The 17,886-nt window shown below is 46.2% G+C and overlaps 1 long non-coding RNA gene across 1 annotated transcript; it reads right to left on the reverse strand.

Annotated features, from left to right (window-relative positions):
• On the reverse strand, positions 1–8,960 carry LOC309516790. Its single transcript, XR_014213041.1, has 3 exons — positions 5,554–8,960; positions 4,684–4,871; positions 1–1,191 (listed from the first exon to the last, which is right to left on the reverse strand). It is a non-coding gene; the product is annotated as an uncharacterized lncRNA (long non-coding RNA).
• Positions 8,961–17,886: the final 8,926 nt, after the last annotated feature.

The following is a 17,886-nucleotide window of genomic DNA, read 5'->3' on the forward strand; positions in this document are numbered from 1 at the left end:
AACTGTGTTGAAAGTTTATTTTCGTAATGCAAGTGGTCATACAGTACATCCTGTAATACCTGTCCCCTCTCCTTTCAAGCACGTAATCACAGCTAGTGACCTTCAGACAGTTACCCAAACAACGAAGGTCTTTAAGGGTATGTTGGTCATGGGGTGTTTGCACATGTATGGCCAGATTCCATATACATGTACCAAGCATCATGTGATATTTTATTCGCCCCCTACTCTGCCCCCAGCAAATTCCCAAACCCTTCTACTTTCTAAAAGCATATTCAGGTAGCGGTGTGTGGCAGGGTAGAAGGTATCATGCACAGATTGTAGCAAAGTTGGAAAGAGGGTATTGGCAGAATAACTTCTGAGCATCCTTAGTTGATGCCAATAAATGGGCCTTTCCCCCCAGGTCTTGTTCTCCACCCCTACTTCCTACTTAGATTCAGTTATGAGTCACATGTTACAAGCAACATTGTTGGGAGTGTCATGTACTATATTTTGGGGAAAGAGATGCACCTGTATTTGAGTGACAGTCCGGCTGTGTGTGTGTTCAACCATGATGCCCTCCTGTCTATGGCCACGTGGCATTTCCGCCTTCCCCTCCCCTCCCCCCTTTCCCATGTCTTGTGCCAGTCTCCGCTCCTCCTTGTTGCCTCCGTTGCTCACAGTACACTCATCCATAAAGTAGGAAACACTACACTTGGACACGAGCGTTTAGTAGTGCTTTCTACTTTATGGATGAGTCCACTGTCCATAAACTGCAGCTGCTGGTCATGGGTTGGCTCTCGGCGTCTTCTTCATCTGTTGCTGGCTGTTTGTGAGCTGGTCCCCACCCCTGCCCACCCCCTTTAATCTCCCCTGCGCCCGCCCGCTGGCAGCTCCCTGGTTGTGAAATAACAGAGAGATACTAGCAGGAGGGGAGGTTTGACTTACCCTGCCTTGTGGGTTTTGGGTGAGACAGCAGTTTTTACAGAATTAAAAAACGTCCTTCCTTCCCCATAGGGCTCACAGACTACATAAGGCTTTATTCTGCATTAGGAAGCGAAGAACAAAACTGAAGGAGACTTGCATGTTCAGCAAAATATTGCAGTAAATATTTAAAAGCTCCTTTACACCTGCAAATACTTGCCTTTATCCTTCTCCTCCTTCCGTGCCTGGTTCCTTTCATTGTCTTTGGAAAAGGGGCCTGCCTCTCTTTCTCTGCAGAAAGGTAAAAGTTCATTTAAGGTATATGCACAGATAAAAACTGAGAGAAGCAAAAACGAGTGCACGTGGTTCGGATTTTCAGATGGTCATTGGAGCTGGCTGCCTTTGAAGAAAGGGCAAATGAGAACCCACTTCATGTGGCAATTGACGGCATGCTGATGCTCTCAGCCTGCCCTCTTTCTCCTGCGGGGATGTTCTGAGCCCAAAGTAAAAGGCAAACACATCATTGGCAGAGCTACCATAATTTAGTTTCTACCCTTCCCCTTTGCTCTCTCTTGTGCTTGGAACTCCCTTCCCAGCACAACTATGAGAAGTCCCCCCCCCACCCCTTCTATCAAATCACTCCTCAAAACCCACATTATTTGTGAAGCATTTGGCATGGTCCCTTAATCCCCATATCTTAGAGCTAAGTGCGTACAAATAAGCCGGATACATATTTTTCATTTGTTCACTCTCAACCCTTCCCTTTGTCAGATATTAGATTGTAACCTCCTCGGGGCAGGGACTGGCGTTTTAGTTCCTGCTCTTTAAAGTGCTGGGCACATTGAGAGTGACTGACTTATTCATAATCATAATGGCAAATAAGTCTGGGGAAGTTTGGAACAGAGGATCTGACTCCCAGCCACCTCTGTGACTTGGCTGGCTCTGAGAATTGATAAAAATATGTGTGTTCTGGTTCACCCAACATATGAGCGGAGGGCATAACCCAGGTATCCTACTTTTGAAACTCCATAACTCAACTAAAAGATTGCCAGATAGTTTCCCTCGCTGCTCAAGATCCTATGTTCTGCTGTTCTATAACTACTTAGAATTTATGTCTCACATGTTTAAATCTAGAGAGTAGTTTACTGGGGGACATTGTATTAGTGGTTACTTACTGCCTGTTCCTGTGGCTTTGTGAGAAAAGCTCAACCATTTTTCACTGACAAACTGAATAGGGAACTAAGTAGAGCATTTTAATGAAACTAGCTGAGGGGGAATTTTTTGGCATTGCTTTTTTTAGTATTTAACCCCTTAACCAATAACCTTATGTTTTCCTGAGAGAGTTAAAGAAAGAAATGTTGTGGAGACTGGAGTGTGTGGCTCATCAAGTCTGGAGTAGGTCTCTGCTATTTCTGATGAAATTTAAGAGAGATGAGCAATTGGCCTTGAAGACCGAGAAAATTGTCTGGGTAGAGGCTTTCTATAAGTATATATCAAATTTTTCTTCTTCCTCTTCTTCTTCTTTCCGGTCCACCAAATATTATGATTATTTAATTTCAATTTTACATGTGTGCTAGCTATAGTTCTGGTTTTTTTTTTTTTGTAGTGCACACATCACTGAGTTTCAGTATTATAAACATTTAAAGGTTTTTGAAGGCTAGGATCCAATAGCCCATGAAACTAGTTGGTGCCAGCTAGTTGCAAGGTTGAATAATTTGAATACATCTAATAATTGCCTCCTTGCTAGAAACATGCAAGTGATTAGCGGGCTGCGTGCCAGTTTAATGGGCGAGACAAATGTAATGCCGGTGGATCGTGTGTGTATTCGCGTGTGAGCGGCAAGTGTTAAAATGTAAAACTAGGTCAGTACAGATGCATTGCACGAAGCAAAGTAACTCCTTAGATCCCTGCCCATATAGGCTACCATAAGGAAAATGAAAGTGTATTTTTAAAAAGTATTTTGCCTCCTTCCCAATCCCAAAGGGACAAAGCTGCAATCCCAAGCCCGTTAAAACAACCATTTTATTTCTAATCAAAGCATTATATATATTTTTTTAAAAAACATTTTAAGTACTGCCCTTTTAAAAAATGTTATAATGTGAAGTTTTGGCAGGTCCCTTAATTGAGAGAATTCTGCAGAATTGGGGTACATTGAGGAGGACCCTGCTTTTCACCCTGGTAGGTCTTAGTAGAGCAAAGAGGTGAAGGTTGGGGAAAAAGGGCCTCTGACACTGAGCGAAATTCTTGGGATCTCCTTTCCCATACAGAAATTGCAGATTCTGGTAGGCTACAAAGTGGGGAAGTCTAGTTGTAATGCACCGTATTGAACACAGGGGCCAGTCATGTATGGCACTCTGAGAAGGGCTCATGTTCTGCAAAACTATCTTGAGAATATGCTAGGGTGGGAAAATTTAGTCTAGGTTTTATCTTGAATAAACTACAGGTTTTGTAGAAATGGCTTAGTCTTGTAATGCTTTGGTTCTAAAAGAACTAGGCAACCTAACTGCAGCAAACTTGGCAACTCAGGAGTGTTGGTTTTTTTTTAACCCAACCTATAGAACAGTTTACCTATTTATATACAGTGTAATGGTTTCCTTTTAATAGATCTGCATAGAATTGCCGTATAAGTTAAGGAAATTTAAGGAAATACTGCTATAAATTGGCAGGTTAAATAGATTATCAACTAAGATGAAACATATATAACTATTAATGCGTAAACAGGCCTTAAGAACCACTTACTTGGAGCCCAGTTCTGTGCAGGTTTACTTGGAAGTAAGCCTCGCTGATTTCAGTGGGACTTACTCCTGAGTAAAATTCCATAGTATTGTAGTGTCAGTTCAGTAATAAGCAGCATAAAATGGCTGTTTCTATGTTTAGCTTTCTGTTCAATTTCCGGCAATCCTGTGTGTATGTAATTTTGCTGTAAGCCCCACTGAATGTAGTTGGGACTTACTCTGAGTTGAACAGGCAGAGAATTGGACTGCTCATAATCTTTAGGATGCAATCCTGCGCCCATGTATCTGGCAATAAGGCCCATTAAACTTAATGAGACTCTAAGTAGACACACATAGGACTGCACTGTCAGACTTTCCCCATTATAGATGCAAAATGGTTTGTTCAGTTTGATGCAATAATATGTGGCTATACCTTTGATTTCAAGAGAGCAACAGAGAAATAGTTGGAACTTTCCTTCCACAATAGCTGGGGTTGTTGTATCCAATGTTAGTCCTACACATCGCAGACACATTGAATTTAATTAGCATGACTAATTTAGGTTCATTAATTTCAGTGGGTCTACTCTGATTAGAGCTTAGTTGGATGCAGCCCATTTGGTTTAACAGAAAACTTAATGAGGTTTTGTTTTTTAATATAGTGACTGGTATTCAGGGGACATTAGGAGTCTGTTTGCTTTCATTTGCCTAGATGGCGGGCACTAGGTTGGTGAAGGCTGATCAGTACGCTGTATCTCTTGCCTTTCCTGTTTTCTATCTCTTACTTTCTCTCCCCGCCCTTTCAGCAAGTTCCTGTTTGGGGTTAAGACTGAATCCTTCATACATTAGTTACTTGCCCCACAACCCTGAACATCTTTATGCAAAATTCCCCCTGGCTTTCCTTCTGAGCACTGCTTGTAAGTACGTCTTGGGCACAGCATGAAGGAGGCCTTATCTTCACTATCCACATGCTCTAAAATGGAAAATAACCTGAAATGGTGTTTATTATCCCTCCTCCTTACCCCGTTAGATTCCAAAAGTGGGGAAAGGATCTCCATGTCCTGTACCTTACCAACTGTCTTGGTCCATAGACTTCTCTTGGAACGAGATTCACGATGGCAGTGGGACTGTCCTCCAAGACCCCCAGGCAATGATCCCAGACCAGCTCATGTTTCATCAAAGAGACTCTTGTGGTCAAATGCTGCGGGGACGGGCATTCCTGCCAAACTCCACACGTTTCTGCAATAGAAAGGAGCTGCCCTAAAAACCAGAGAGAGGAGGAGGACAGGTTAGGAAAATGGCTGCAAGGTCAATCAACTGTTGCTTGCTTGAACAGAGGTGTTCGTCTTCTTTCCTATCAGTAGAGGGCAGGCATGTTGGAATTTCACAGCGCCCTTTCAGTGAAGGCTGAGTGTGCACCCACTGACTGTGCATAGCCGCCATATTTCCCCTTTGCATAAGCCACCCGTGTGACATCTTTCGGAACTTCCCTATTCTCACTTCCCAGTCTACGCCTGTTTAGGAGGGCTGGGGGGTGGGGAGTTAGGACTAATAGCTTACATGCCGATGAACACCCCCACATGCTCCCAATTCCTCATGCCCCTCTTTAAAAATACAGGTTTTGTTCTTCGAACAAGAAGACAGACTAAGATTCGCTTTGGCCCAGATCCCCATCCTTCTGTCTCCCAAACACCAGCCTCATTCTTCCTCTTGTTTCCTCCTAGACATGATGATAGAACTCCAGGAGTCCTAGAGCATAACACCCACCCAGCACATGGATGCAGCGTGCTCTCTCTCCAAGAGCCTCAGCCGCCTTATCTCTCATTGCACAGCCCTTTCCTGCCCTCCTGCATTCCCAGCTAGAACCCAGGACTCTTCAGTCAAGTAGCCCCGCTCTTCCCAACTCCCCGCCCAGGGATCCTGTCAGCCCACAGCAGTCTACCTCTTGGGTCGCTTGCAATCTGCCGGGCCAGCCGGGGAGACCAGTTGCCAGCTGAAGTCAAGAGATGGAAGTGCCAGTGCTTGGCCCATTTATAGACGCCTCGCCGCACTGAGCCCGCCTCGCGTCTCCTCCCACTTGGGGAGAGAGATCATCACATGACTGTTTGCTATCTCTCCCCTCCCTGCCCCAAACCACAGGAAACGACAAGAGGCCTCTCTCCCCAAACTGGGGCAGGAAATTGCAAACATCCCCCCCCTCCTGCCCCGAGCTCAGAGTCTTGCACACCCCTCCCACCTGATGCACAGAGGAGTTGTGGTCGATCTCTTTGTGGGGGCAGCTCCTGGCTAGGTTTGCCTCCAGCAAAACGAAGGGGGCAGAAGGGTCCCGGGGGGCCGCAGACACCTGCATCCTCTGGTAAAGCTCAGGGTGTGAACATGTGGAACAAAGGCCTGACTATAGAAGCATCTTACGGAACCGAAACAAATTTCTCTCGAGCCCTTTCTTTTTGTGGGGGGCGGGTGGAGGAAAGGGGAGGCATCTCTGGGGCCCTTTCAGGGCTGTGTTTGGGGACGTGGAGCTACGATTGTCCTATCGGGCACTTTGTATGAATGAGTTCTTAGTGAAGGCTGACCTTGCAACAGTTGGCTGGTCTCTGTGTGTTCAAATGCAGGTTTTCTTGTGCACATGTTCTGACCCTCTCACAAGTGCGTGTCTGGCCCTCTTACAAGTGCCTAAAGCAAAGCTAGCTTGAAGGGTGTGGAAGTTGCCAAAAGAGGGGCAAATCTCCTGCTGTGCTCCTCCTAACCCACTTCATCAAAACTAAAACAGACAGGACCTTTGGGTTTGGCCTAGAAGTTCAATGGTGTGTATGAGTGATTGTCTATTTTATGGTTTTGGGAGGCAATGCAGTCAACTCAGGGTTTCCCCACAAGGGTTTCTGGATGTTGTCGCTTGCTGACATTCCTCACCACATGTCTGTTTCACTGAGTAGCTCACTACTAGGTGGGGAGAGCAAATAAAATCCTCATGAGATTGCTTAAAGTGCTCCCTTTCTTACCCTCAGTTAGCCTTTGCTAGCCTGGTGTCCTGCGTAGGCTTTGGACAACAACGCAGGCTGGAGCTGATGGGAACCGTAATCCAAATCATCTAGGGCTTGCTGAAAGCTGCCCCAGGTTATCTCATAAGGGCCCTGAAGTGAGAACTTGTGCTAGCTCACAACACTCTTCCTCATTCACAAAGTGCCTGCGTGCTCATTTGTGTTGGGCGTGCACATGTGCCCTTCTTTGCAAATGCACTTTTTGAAGTAGTGCAAAGAAGCTGTGCTGAGGTGTAGGCAGAGTTTTTTCTGTAGTGCAGGCACGTCCAACAGGTAGATCATGATCTCCTGGTAGATCACTGGACGTCTGCGGTAGATCCCTGGTAGATAACTGTCTCACCCCAAACAGGGGGTAGATCACTGCCAGTTTTTAACTCTGTGAGTAGATTACAGTCTCTTGGGAGTTGGTTACTCCTGCTGTAGTGGAATCCATGCTATGGAACATGCTTCTTAGACATCCACACCTGGTCCCATCTCTATTTCTCTCCCTACACCCAACCCTCTGTGAGTTGAGATGTTCTTATTTAGGATAAGCCTTTCTATTTGTGTAATGATTGTGGTAATGTTAAACTTCTGCCCAATGGCTTTTGAGATGCTCTTAGTCAATTGCAGAAGTCTTTCCTCTTCCAGTAGTGTTATGTTCCAACTGTGTGTTAGTTTTGCAGCTGGGAGGTGTTTCATGGTGGCTTTTGGTACTGTGCTTATTCTACTTCTGTATTTTGCCTTGAATAATTATGTGTGTGTATAAATACTCCTCGCACACTAACTTCTGCATGTGAGTTTGTGTATGCCCAGGCTCTGGTATGCAACCATATATTTAGCTACCAGCCTTGGATAGATCTGGAGAGGGGTATAATCAAACTCCTAGGTTCCTATATCAAATTTCCAGGTAACCTGCTGGCATGAGGAGTTGTTTTGACTGCAATTCAGTTGACAGAGAAAAACAAACTCTGTGCAACTTTTTTATTGAGCAATCCTATATCCTGTCTTCCTTTCCCCGCCACTGCACCTCCATGCATCTTTGCTTAGAGCCCAGTGATAATTTTCCATGATATTCCCATGGTTTTGGAAGAGGCCTCTTGTTCCTGCCCTCTCCCATCCTATATGTCTTAACTTTTTCTTTTGGTTTCTTTCCCCTTGTATTTTCTTTCTCGTCTCCTTCCTTTTTAGATTTCTGCATGCCTACAGCAGGTATGGGGAACTTTGGTCCCTCCAGCTACTGCCATTGGCCTTGCGGAGACCTGGTGGAAGCTGTTGTTCGGCAACATCGGGAGGGTCAAAAGTACCCCACTACTGGCCTTTAAATGTTGTTTTTCAGACCCTCTCTGCCAAGAGCTCTTGCAAATCTGCTATGGAGTCCCATAGATGTTCTAAGGCAGGGGAGATACAATGCTGATCAGCTGCAGGCAGCATGGCCAGCGGCCCTGGCATGCTGGGAGTTGTAGTAGCCCATCAAGATCTGGACAGCCACAGGTTAGCCACTCCTTTTGGTTCATGCAAGGGCCTGGCTCATTGGTAAGGATCACAGCTCAGTGGTGGAGAGCATAAACTGTACACTGAAGGTTCCAGGTTCAGTGCTTCAGACTCTGGAGAGTCAACTAGTGTCATGGACTGGCTGGATGCAGAGGAGTGGTCTGAGGCACCATTTTGGGAAACCCCAAGGGAAGAAGGCTCAGAGCCAGGGGATTGGTTGTGGGACCACGATGAGTAGTCAGAGGGAGCAGACTGGGAGGAAGAGGTGTTGGGAGATAAAGAGGGATTAGTGAGCAGGAAGAGTCTGTGGCAGAGAGCAGTTCAGAATACAGTGGTACCTTGGTTTACGAACTTAATCCGTTCCGGAAGTCCGTTCTTAAACCAAAGCATTCTTAAACCAAGGTGTGCTTTCCCATAGCAGCGGGGGACTCAATTTACAAATGGAACACACTCAACAGGAAGCAGAACAGGTTCTGCTTCCAAGGTGAAGTTCACAAACCAAAACACCTACTTCTGGGTTTGCAGCGTTCTTAATCCAAGCTGTTCATAAACCAAGGCACCACTGTAAAAGGCTGGAGAGGAGGGGAGTCAAGAGGCAGAGCCAAGGCAGGCTGCTGGAGAAGCCAGAGCATCTCCCTCTCCTGTTGCAACCAGCTGCCCTCCCTGCTGGTCTCCCAGAACCTGAAGAGGTAGGAAGAGGACAGAGCAAAGATAGACAGGATGCCAGAGGAGGAGGAGGAGGAGGAGGAGGAGTTTTGGATTTGATATCCCGCTTTATCACTACCCGAAGGAGCCTCAAAGCGGCTAACATTTTCCTTTCCCTTCCTCCCCCACAACAAACACTCTGTGAGGTGAGTGGGGCTGTGAGACTTCAGAGAAGTGTGACTAGCCCAAGGTCACCCAGCAGTTGCATGTGGAGGAGCGGAGACACGAACCCAGTCCCCCAGATTACGAATCTACCGCTCTTAACCACTACACCACACTGGCTCAGAGTCTTATATTGCTTAGGAAAGACCCAGGAGGAGGAGACTTTGGGAACTTCAGTCGTCGCAACTGCCTCACTGGGGCAAGATCTACATGGAAGAGTTACTGTATTCACTAAGCTTGGCCTCCTGAGCTGTTTGGTTTCTTTGACTAAAGAGAATTAACTTGGCTGGCACTGTGTGAGTGAATTCTGCTCTGCTCCTGACACCCGCCCTGATAGCTTAGGTGGACATAGAGGCTAACCTGATATAAGGAGCTTATTGACTGGGCCTGACTCTGATGCTGTCAACCCTCCCAGGTCACAGTTTACAATGTGAGAGCGTCGGAGATGGTCAAGCTCTCTTTTGAGCAACTCTTCCACAAGTACCACAATTCTCACTGAGGAACTGTGATAAGGCTTCTGGAGAATTCCAGGACTGGGGGGGGGGGGGGAGAGACAGAAAAGCAGTGGCTCGGGAAAAACTGAATGCAAGGGAATAGGAATGGCGAATGCTGCTCCCCTCCAAATCCTGAGATGATGGCTTCCTTTTACTAGGCAGACCTCTCTAGCAGATGCTTCTTTTTATTTCTTCCTGCCACCTGCTTGTGACGTGCTATAATGTGGGAGCCTACTCTTTAATACATGTCTGCACCTAATTCTGAATGCAACCCTAACCCAACCTGTTACAATTCGAAATCACACAGTTTTGTGGCGGTGGGAGTAGTGCATTTGTAAAGGTTTTGGAAAGTGTTGGGGCACTGGAAAAATAAGTTGGCTGGGATAGAAGACTAAATATGTGACAGCTGGAAGGTGTCATAATTGCTGGAACACTCCCCACCCCTTTCAATTTGTTGGGTTGTGTAAAATCTGTGGGCCATAGCAGACATTCCCCCCCCCCCTTGCAGGCATTATGAGCAGAAATATATCCACTAAAACTTTCTGTTGGTTTTAAAGTGGCATAATTGGCATGGTTATCAGAGATTTCCCTGAATAAAGCAAGGAGAGCTTGCTGGATCAGGTCAATGGCCCATCTAGTCCAACCAGATGCCCATGGCAAGACTGCAAGCAGAATCTTGAGTGCCCACCTGCAGTTGCTACCAACTGATAGTAGCCATTGACAATCTTATCCTTCAGTAAATTGTCTAATAATCATTTAAAGCCACCCCCCCAATAGGCCTTGAGGCACCCGGTTAGCCAGTGTTGGGTGTAGGGGGTGGGACTAAATCAGCTTATCTGGCACACTTGAACCCATGTTTTTGCTGGCATCCATCTGTCTTCGGAGACAATGGAAGAGCGTGGGATGCCTTCTTCTTCCCCCTAGAAGCCTAAGGCTCTCCCATCTTGAGACCTGTGCAGAATACTGGCTAGGGGACTGGTATGTGCAAAAAGGTAGTGTAGGTGGTGGCAGAGAGCCTACTGTACTCAATTTGTCATATTCTTGGTTGACCTGCCTAAGCAAACATATCTTGCCTTTTCATCCCTGAAGGTTCAAAAGATAGAGAAAAATCACAGAACAACATCGGGGTCAATAATAGTACACTAACCTAACAGTAGTTACAAAATTATTATACATGTTAAAAAAATTATTCCACCCTCCCTCCAGAGAGCTTGGACCACTGTACACCCCCACCCCCATTTTGTTCTTGCAACACCCCTGTGAGGTAGACTAGGATGAGATAGTGCCTACCCAGAGAGCTTTGTGGCAGAGTGGGGAATTGAGCCCAGCCATCCCAAGCCTTCTTAAACACTTGCTACTGTTCCACACTGACTCTCACAAATGCTCACCCCAATCCAACTTGGGGGCCCCTTTTCAAAATAAATGTCAAGCGATGGGAGGTCTGATCTTGGAACTCCAACATCTCATCTCTCTCCCCCTTGACCACCACCCTTTGTGGAAAAGCACCCCCCCCCCCGCTTTGCTCCCATATTCAATGAGATCTCATTACATGATTCCAGGTACTCCCTAGTTCCGTTTTCTAAGGAGGAAGTGCTCTTCTCTGTGGTAAACGTGGGCACCAAGCCCAGCTCGGTAAGTTTCTCATGAAACTACAATTTGGGAGTCTCTATTCCTGCTAATTCCCTGCTTTAACTTGCTTTATGAGTGAGAACGGTACTGGAATCCGGCCGGAAGTTTTGTCAGGGATTCTTCTGCTAAAGTGTGTGTGTGTCATGCGTTTTACAACTTTGTGTTTCCCATGATGCATGTGTGCTGAATGGATTGGGACAAACGAGGATGTTTAGGAAGTGGAGAGACTGCAGTTCCACCACTCATTTGAGAATGGGGATTCTTTAGGCCTGTCTTGGCTTCTCCAGTGAAATCACCAACTAGGCTCACACAAACACCCCACATCCCCTAGGCAACATAACATTAGTCAGTCTTCCCTCACTGTTGCTTTCAGAGCTTACCAGGCAGGACATCTTATCTGACGATGAGAGGTGGTTATTTACCGTATTTTTCGCTCTATAACACGCACCCGACCATAATATGCATGTAGTTTTTAGAGGAGGAAAATCCGTAGGCATGCCACCCGTAGGCATTCCCTCCATAACATGCACAGACATTTCCCCTTACTTTCTAGGAGGAAAAAAGTGAGTGTTATGGTGCAAAAAATACGGTATTTATTTCATTTTAGGCAAGCCAAGAAACAGTGGTTGCAGAAGCTGAAATGTTCACCCTTTAACAACTAGAAGCACCCATTCGTTTCTCGTATCAGAAAACAGTAGAAGGTATGGAGGCATTTGGGATCTCTGTTTTTCTTCTTCTTTTTCCCAAAGCAAGAGGAAGGTTCTGCCCTTCCCGAGGCATTTGCAGTGTAATAAGAACGCACGGCCCCAACTGTCTACTGCTGTGACCAGCTGAGAAAAGTGCAGGGATAAGGATGGTGAGGTGAGGCTTTATGGCTGGTTGGAGAAGCTCGGTGGGCATTGGGTGGCATGCTGTCTCTGGATATAGTGGTCCTCTTTAGTCGTGGTGGCTGCGTGGGGGGCAACAACAGGTGAGGACTATTGCCTTCAGCACCTTCCTGTGGGCATCCAGGAGCCATCTAGCTGGTACCTGGGAAGCAGGCTGCTGAATTAAATGGGCTGATCTAGCAGGGCTGGAAGCAGTCTAGGGAATATGGGCTATTCCATTTTCTGAGCTATGGCTAGCTGAGACACCATAGCTCTGCAGCAAGAGGAATTAAACATTTTTCCACCAACATGAGAACATAGAACATTGAAAGTCCACCTAGCCCAGTTTTGTCTACTTTGACTGGCAACAGCTATCCAGGGTCTCAGGCAGGGGTCTTTTCCATTGCTTGCCATCTGATCCTTCTAAACTGGTTAAATCCATAGATTGAACACAGGACCTTCTGAACACAGACCTTCTTCATTCAAAGCAAGTGTTCTACCTCTGAATTCTTATTCTTACTTTTACATATGTATAAAACCAACTTTACAGCCTTAGGCCATCGTGTGCAACAAGACAAAAACAACACACACAAAAATACAAATTCTAAAAACAAAACCGTTCTTACAGGCTCTGAAAGCAATGAAACCATTCCTACAGATTCCTATGGAAAGCCTTAAACAAAGATGTCTTCAGTAGATACCCAAACATCATGATGTTGGGTGCCTGCCTAATTTTGGCTGGGAATTGATGCTGGAGTTGGCCACACCAAAAGCCCAGTTTCTAGGACAAACTAAATACACCCTTTGAGGAGCATAGTTGCTGGGCAGGGATATATGGGGTGAGGTAACCCCTTAGGTAGCCTGATCTCAGGTTGTTTAAGGTTTTAAATGCTAAAAGCAGAATCTTGAACTGCTCCCAGCTACATATTGTGGTACCTCACTCATTAAACCTGGAGAAATGAATCATGACAACATTTGGGAATCTCTGTTGCAGGGGCCTTAATTGGGAAGTTTTCCAGGACCTGAGATTTTATTCTTCTGATTAATTTGCAAGGTTTGGAAACTCCTTGGCTAGGTGAGGTACACCTTGGCCCCCTTGATTAATCATCACTGGGTTATTTATATCTTTGTGGAAGCCACAGATATAGTTGACCAACACCACCCACCATTTTGCAGTAGTGAGTTCTAAAAATGAGTGAAGGAACTGGTTAAGTAGAATGTCGCCTTTCTTTGGTTTAAGACTCATTTGTCTTCTATCTTTACCAAGCTCTGTTGGTAGCATTCCCCTGCTTTCTCCTCAGTCACTTGTTTCAGTCCGATTCACGAGTTCATGTACTACTGTAGTAACCCCCTGACCCCTATTAAATAATTACTTGAATTAGGCAGTCAGTTTTATGAATTGCTCTTTCGCTGGTCCTTTTTGTCATTCTCCTCTATGCATTTTCCTGTTCTGAGGTAGGAAGTAAACACTCTGTGCTGTTCTCAAGAAATAGTACAAAGAAGAAGCGTTAGGAAAATCAACCGTGAAAACAAGGGTATGATTTTTGCTGTCAGTCTTTTTTTATTGTTGTGTCCCTCATCAGTTACTTTCCAAAGTAGCGATGGAAAACCATGCCAGCAATAGCTGGTGAGCCGTAGCTTAGCCACCCCTGATCTACACCTACTGGCAGCAACATTCTTGCCTAAGATTTCAGACAAGGGGCTTTCCTGGCTTATTGGAGTTGCCAGGGGTTAAACCTTCAGCTCTACCACCGAGCTATGGCTATTTGGCAAATTCTTGGGTGTGATGGCTGACTGACTGACGGAGTCATCTTTTTTTAAAAATAATAATAATAATAATAATAACAGCCTGCTTTTCCAGTTATATGTTCAAAGAGAAATGAAAAATAAAATATAACATGAATAGAAAATGTATTTGCCTGTCTGAAAAGTATCTAGGGACAAATCCCACATGAAATGGGGATTCAGGTGTTAAGATTTGAATGGGGGCTTCCTCATTTTTAACACCCACTCAGCCTTGAAGCTAGCTGGCTGTGTTACTGAGGGCCAATTGCTCTGTCTCAGTCTTAACAGCCCTCCCAGGGTTGTTGTGAGGAGAAAATGGAGAAGAGGAACAATGCATGTTCCCATTGGCCTTGACTATTGGCCACCCTGGCTGGGACTGATGGGAGATGTACTGGTAGTTCAGCAGCAGCTGGAGGGTCAAGGGTTCCCCTGCCCTGTGCTACATGATAAACGGACTTGCATGTTAAATTGGTCCCCATGTCCAGTGTTTTTAAAAGTATATCTAGCATGTGCTCTCCAGAACCTGCTGTGCTTTTTGGGTGGGTCTGCTTCACCCCTCTGCTGTCTTAAGGTCTAATGTCAGCTTCAGGAATTTTTTTCTGGAGGGACTGGCTTGGGTGAGGTGTTCTCTGTCCCCCTCTCTTGAGAAGCACTCCTTATTCACTCCCTACTGTTCTGCTGCCCTGCCTCCTGCCTCTGGGCCATTTCTGTACGCCACTTGGAGACAAGAGTTTGCTATCAGAAGGAACAAGTGATACTTGCACTAAAACATTGCTGTGTAGTCCCACTCCCAAAGGACGCGCTTGTTTAGAGCTTGGGACAAGAGTCTTGTAGGGCTTCATCAGACTTTGGGGCAGTGGGGAGTATGCAAGTGTTAAGAAATGGGGTCTAGCATCCTCTTACAGTAGCCAACCAGATGTCTACAGGAAATCTGCAAGAAGAACCTGAGTGCAACAGCTCCCCAGCAGCTGGTCTTCAGAAGCATGCTGCCTATTGTAGTTAGTAGATGAATCTGTTTAATTCTCTTTGGAACCCACCCAAGTTTTTGTCCTTCTTTTGCCTCCTGTAGGAGCAAATTCTATTGTTTAGACTTGCAGTATGAAGAAGGCTAGAGTGTTGTGTTTCTCTAGATTAGATAGGACAGAGGCTGATGAAATTATGTACCTAGGAAATATAATTTGTTTCTTTGTCCCCCTTCAACACTATTAACTTGGGGGCACTCTTAATATGATTGACAGGAGATTCAGAACAGCCCCAATTCATAGAGCGGTGGTGATGGGTAAACAGAATCTCCATGTATGGAGATACAAGTCCATGCCAGCTAATGGCTGCTGCTGTGTGTGTGCCGGTGGGATGTGTCAACAGTGAGAAAGACCTGTTGCCTTCATACCCGGCCTGTGAGCTTTCTAGAAACTTCTTCCTGGCCAGGGAGCTAGATGGTTCTGTCAGCAGGCATTTATGTTCTTGACGCATATTAGGTCACCCTGCCCTATATGCTTGTGTTCTCGCCTCTAGTTCCCTTTGCAGGGAGTTTCAGCTTAGCCTGGGAGAGGGAACTGCAGAGACCCAGAAACATTTGTCAGAAGAGAGACGGGCCAACCACATCCTGCCCAGAGCCTGAGAGAGGAAAAGCAAAGGCAGGCTTGCACATCGGTCTGTCTCTTGTCTCATGCGTAGTCTGTCTTGCTCTGGCTCCTCCTCCTTCCCCTCAAATTCACAGTCTCCTTTGCTCAGTAGGGCCTTGCTGTACCCACATGGCAACAGCCCAAGGTCACAATCCTGTCACACACCTGTTTAATAATTGGGGAGAGGGGGCTCAGGAAGAGAGGCTTATTTGCAGAGTGTGTGTGCAAAGTTGTGCAAAGTTGGTGGACCTAGCAAGGAGGACAAAAACTGGAGCTTGCCGGTTGTAAGCCTCCTGTTTCCTTCAACCACTTTACGTTAAAAGCAGTCTGCAGTTTGTTATCATCTGGTTCATCTTTGCTTCTGAGCCTCTACTTTGGGAAGAGAGACCATAACTCAGTGGTAGAGCATTCTGAAGGTCTCAGGTTCAATCTCTGCCATCTCCAGTTGAAAGGACCTCATAACAAGGATGGACCTGTGGCCCTCTTGGCATTGCTGTAGTCCAACTCCTATCATGCTTGACTGTTGGCCATACTGGTTGGGGCTGATGGGAGCTCAAGCCCAGTAACACCTGGAGGACCAAAGGTTCCCCACCTCTGAGGCAGTGGATGTTGGAAATGACCTCTGCCCTGGGACTCAGGAGAGAGCTGCTGCCATTCAAAAGCACCATCAGGCTAAATGGTATTAAAGAGTTGGGTGAGTGTCAACACATGGCATCCTTAGGGAGCTGTTGAGTTCACAACATCTTGGTAGGGTCCATTGCGGACACATGCCTTTGTTCCCTGTTTAAGAAAACAAAAACACATTGGCCTGGCACCCCAGACAATGCTTCTGGGGTGCAGTGGGGAGCTGAGTGTAGCCACCATTTAAATATCCTACAGTGCTCTGTTGTGATGCTACATTGGGGGCACTGTGAGAAACTAAAATGGAGGCTTGACTCAGCTGCCCGGCACTGCTGGAGATCTGCTGCTGTCTCCATTGCCAGATAAACCCACCAGGTCCCAGTGGTGGATGAGGGGGTCTTCCAGAGGGCGCTTTCCCCAGGGACCCCCTCCCAATCTAGAAGCAGCCCCATTAAGATAAGTCCCCTGTGTTAAGGGGGGAAATGTGTAGCTTTCTTTACTGCAGAGCTGTGATCTGTCTGATGCTGCCAGGCTGCTATGACTCCCCTTCTTTGTTAGGGGGCACGTAGAGGGAGGGAGGCGGTGAGCCAGGGCCCATCCCCAGCTAGTCCTGTTGCCCGCAGTTGCCTTTCCCGTCACACCTCTCTGCAGGTGACTAGTGCTGCTGGCGGCATATCAGACTCCTCAAAGGGCTGGATTTAACTAGGGGAGAGGCCTCTAGTTTCTGATCTCTCATCTTGTCCCCTTAGGTGGATCCCAGCAGGGCAGCAGGGTTGCCAGCTCCTGCACTCTCATCCTTATTGACCCAGCATTGACTGCTGCTGTTCCCTGCGGCTGTCGCTGCCTCAGCAGCCTTGTTGACCCTGTTTTCTTAAGAGGTGAATGTCTAGCAGCAGCTTGCCTGAAAAGGTCACAAAAAATGGCAAGTCTCCCCACTCTGCCATGTTATTAACCTCCCTTGCCATCTGTGCTAGTCATTTTGCAGCCTATTGGCTCCCAAAAAGTGTTGGGCGATTTGTGGGGCAGGGAGGTGAAGCTTTTCTAGTTTTCAGGTTTGGCTGCCCAGTTTGGTTGTTTGAAGGCAATTTTACCTCAGGTACATGCCTGTTTTACAACATGAAATTGTTTTAGAATTTGGTCTTCAATGCTGACAAATCTCCCACCCCACAATTCAGTTGCCTCCCCATTTTACCACAGCATATATGATAGAGAATTTAGGGGAGGGCATTCTCACAGTGTCTGTCCCCCCCACCCCATTTGTCCTAGTGTGTCCTTAAAGCATCCTGACATTTAGCAACTGAGGCTTTCCCACAGCCTTCAGATACAGTGATGGGGAAAGCACCACTTGCTAAATTTCAGACTGCTGAGAAAGAGCAGGACCCATAAAGAGGTTGACTGTCTTGCATAACAGGCAGGGCTTAAGAGTAGGACTGCATCTGACGAAAGAAACATTTCTTATTTTATTAGGAATTTCTTGTAAGTAAATCGAAACAGATAACTTTGTCAATGAGTCATCGAGCTGATGCGAATTAATTGAGTCTGCATTAATTTGCATATGAAGAAAACCAGCTTTTTCCGAACAGAAACTACTGTTACTTGATGCCCGCAATACCTTTCCTGGGGCCCCATTTCCTGTTGCGCTGAAGATTGGTGTGTGTGTGTAAGAATACCTCTTCTAAAGTCATTTTGTATTGGGGTATGTGTATGAAAATAATTTAACATTAAAAGCTGCACAATTTTGCTGGGGGCATTTTTCTAATGAATCCAAAGGCTTTCCACTGAGCTCTTCTTAGGAGTTTGTCTCTAGGGCTAACGCCGCAGTTACCACTTGAGCCTCTCAGCCCGGGTGGGAGATGTCATGGGTGCCTAACCCCCCA

This window comes from Podarcis vaucheri, assembly GCF_965113315.1.
Source record: "Podarcis vaucheri genome assembly, chromosome: 13".
Lineage (NCBI taxonomy): Eukaryota > Metazoa > Chordata > Lepidosauria > Squamata > Lacertidae > Podarcis > Podarcis vaucheri.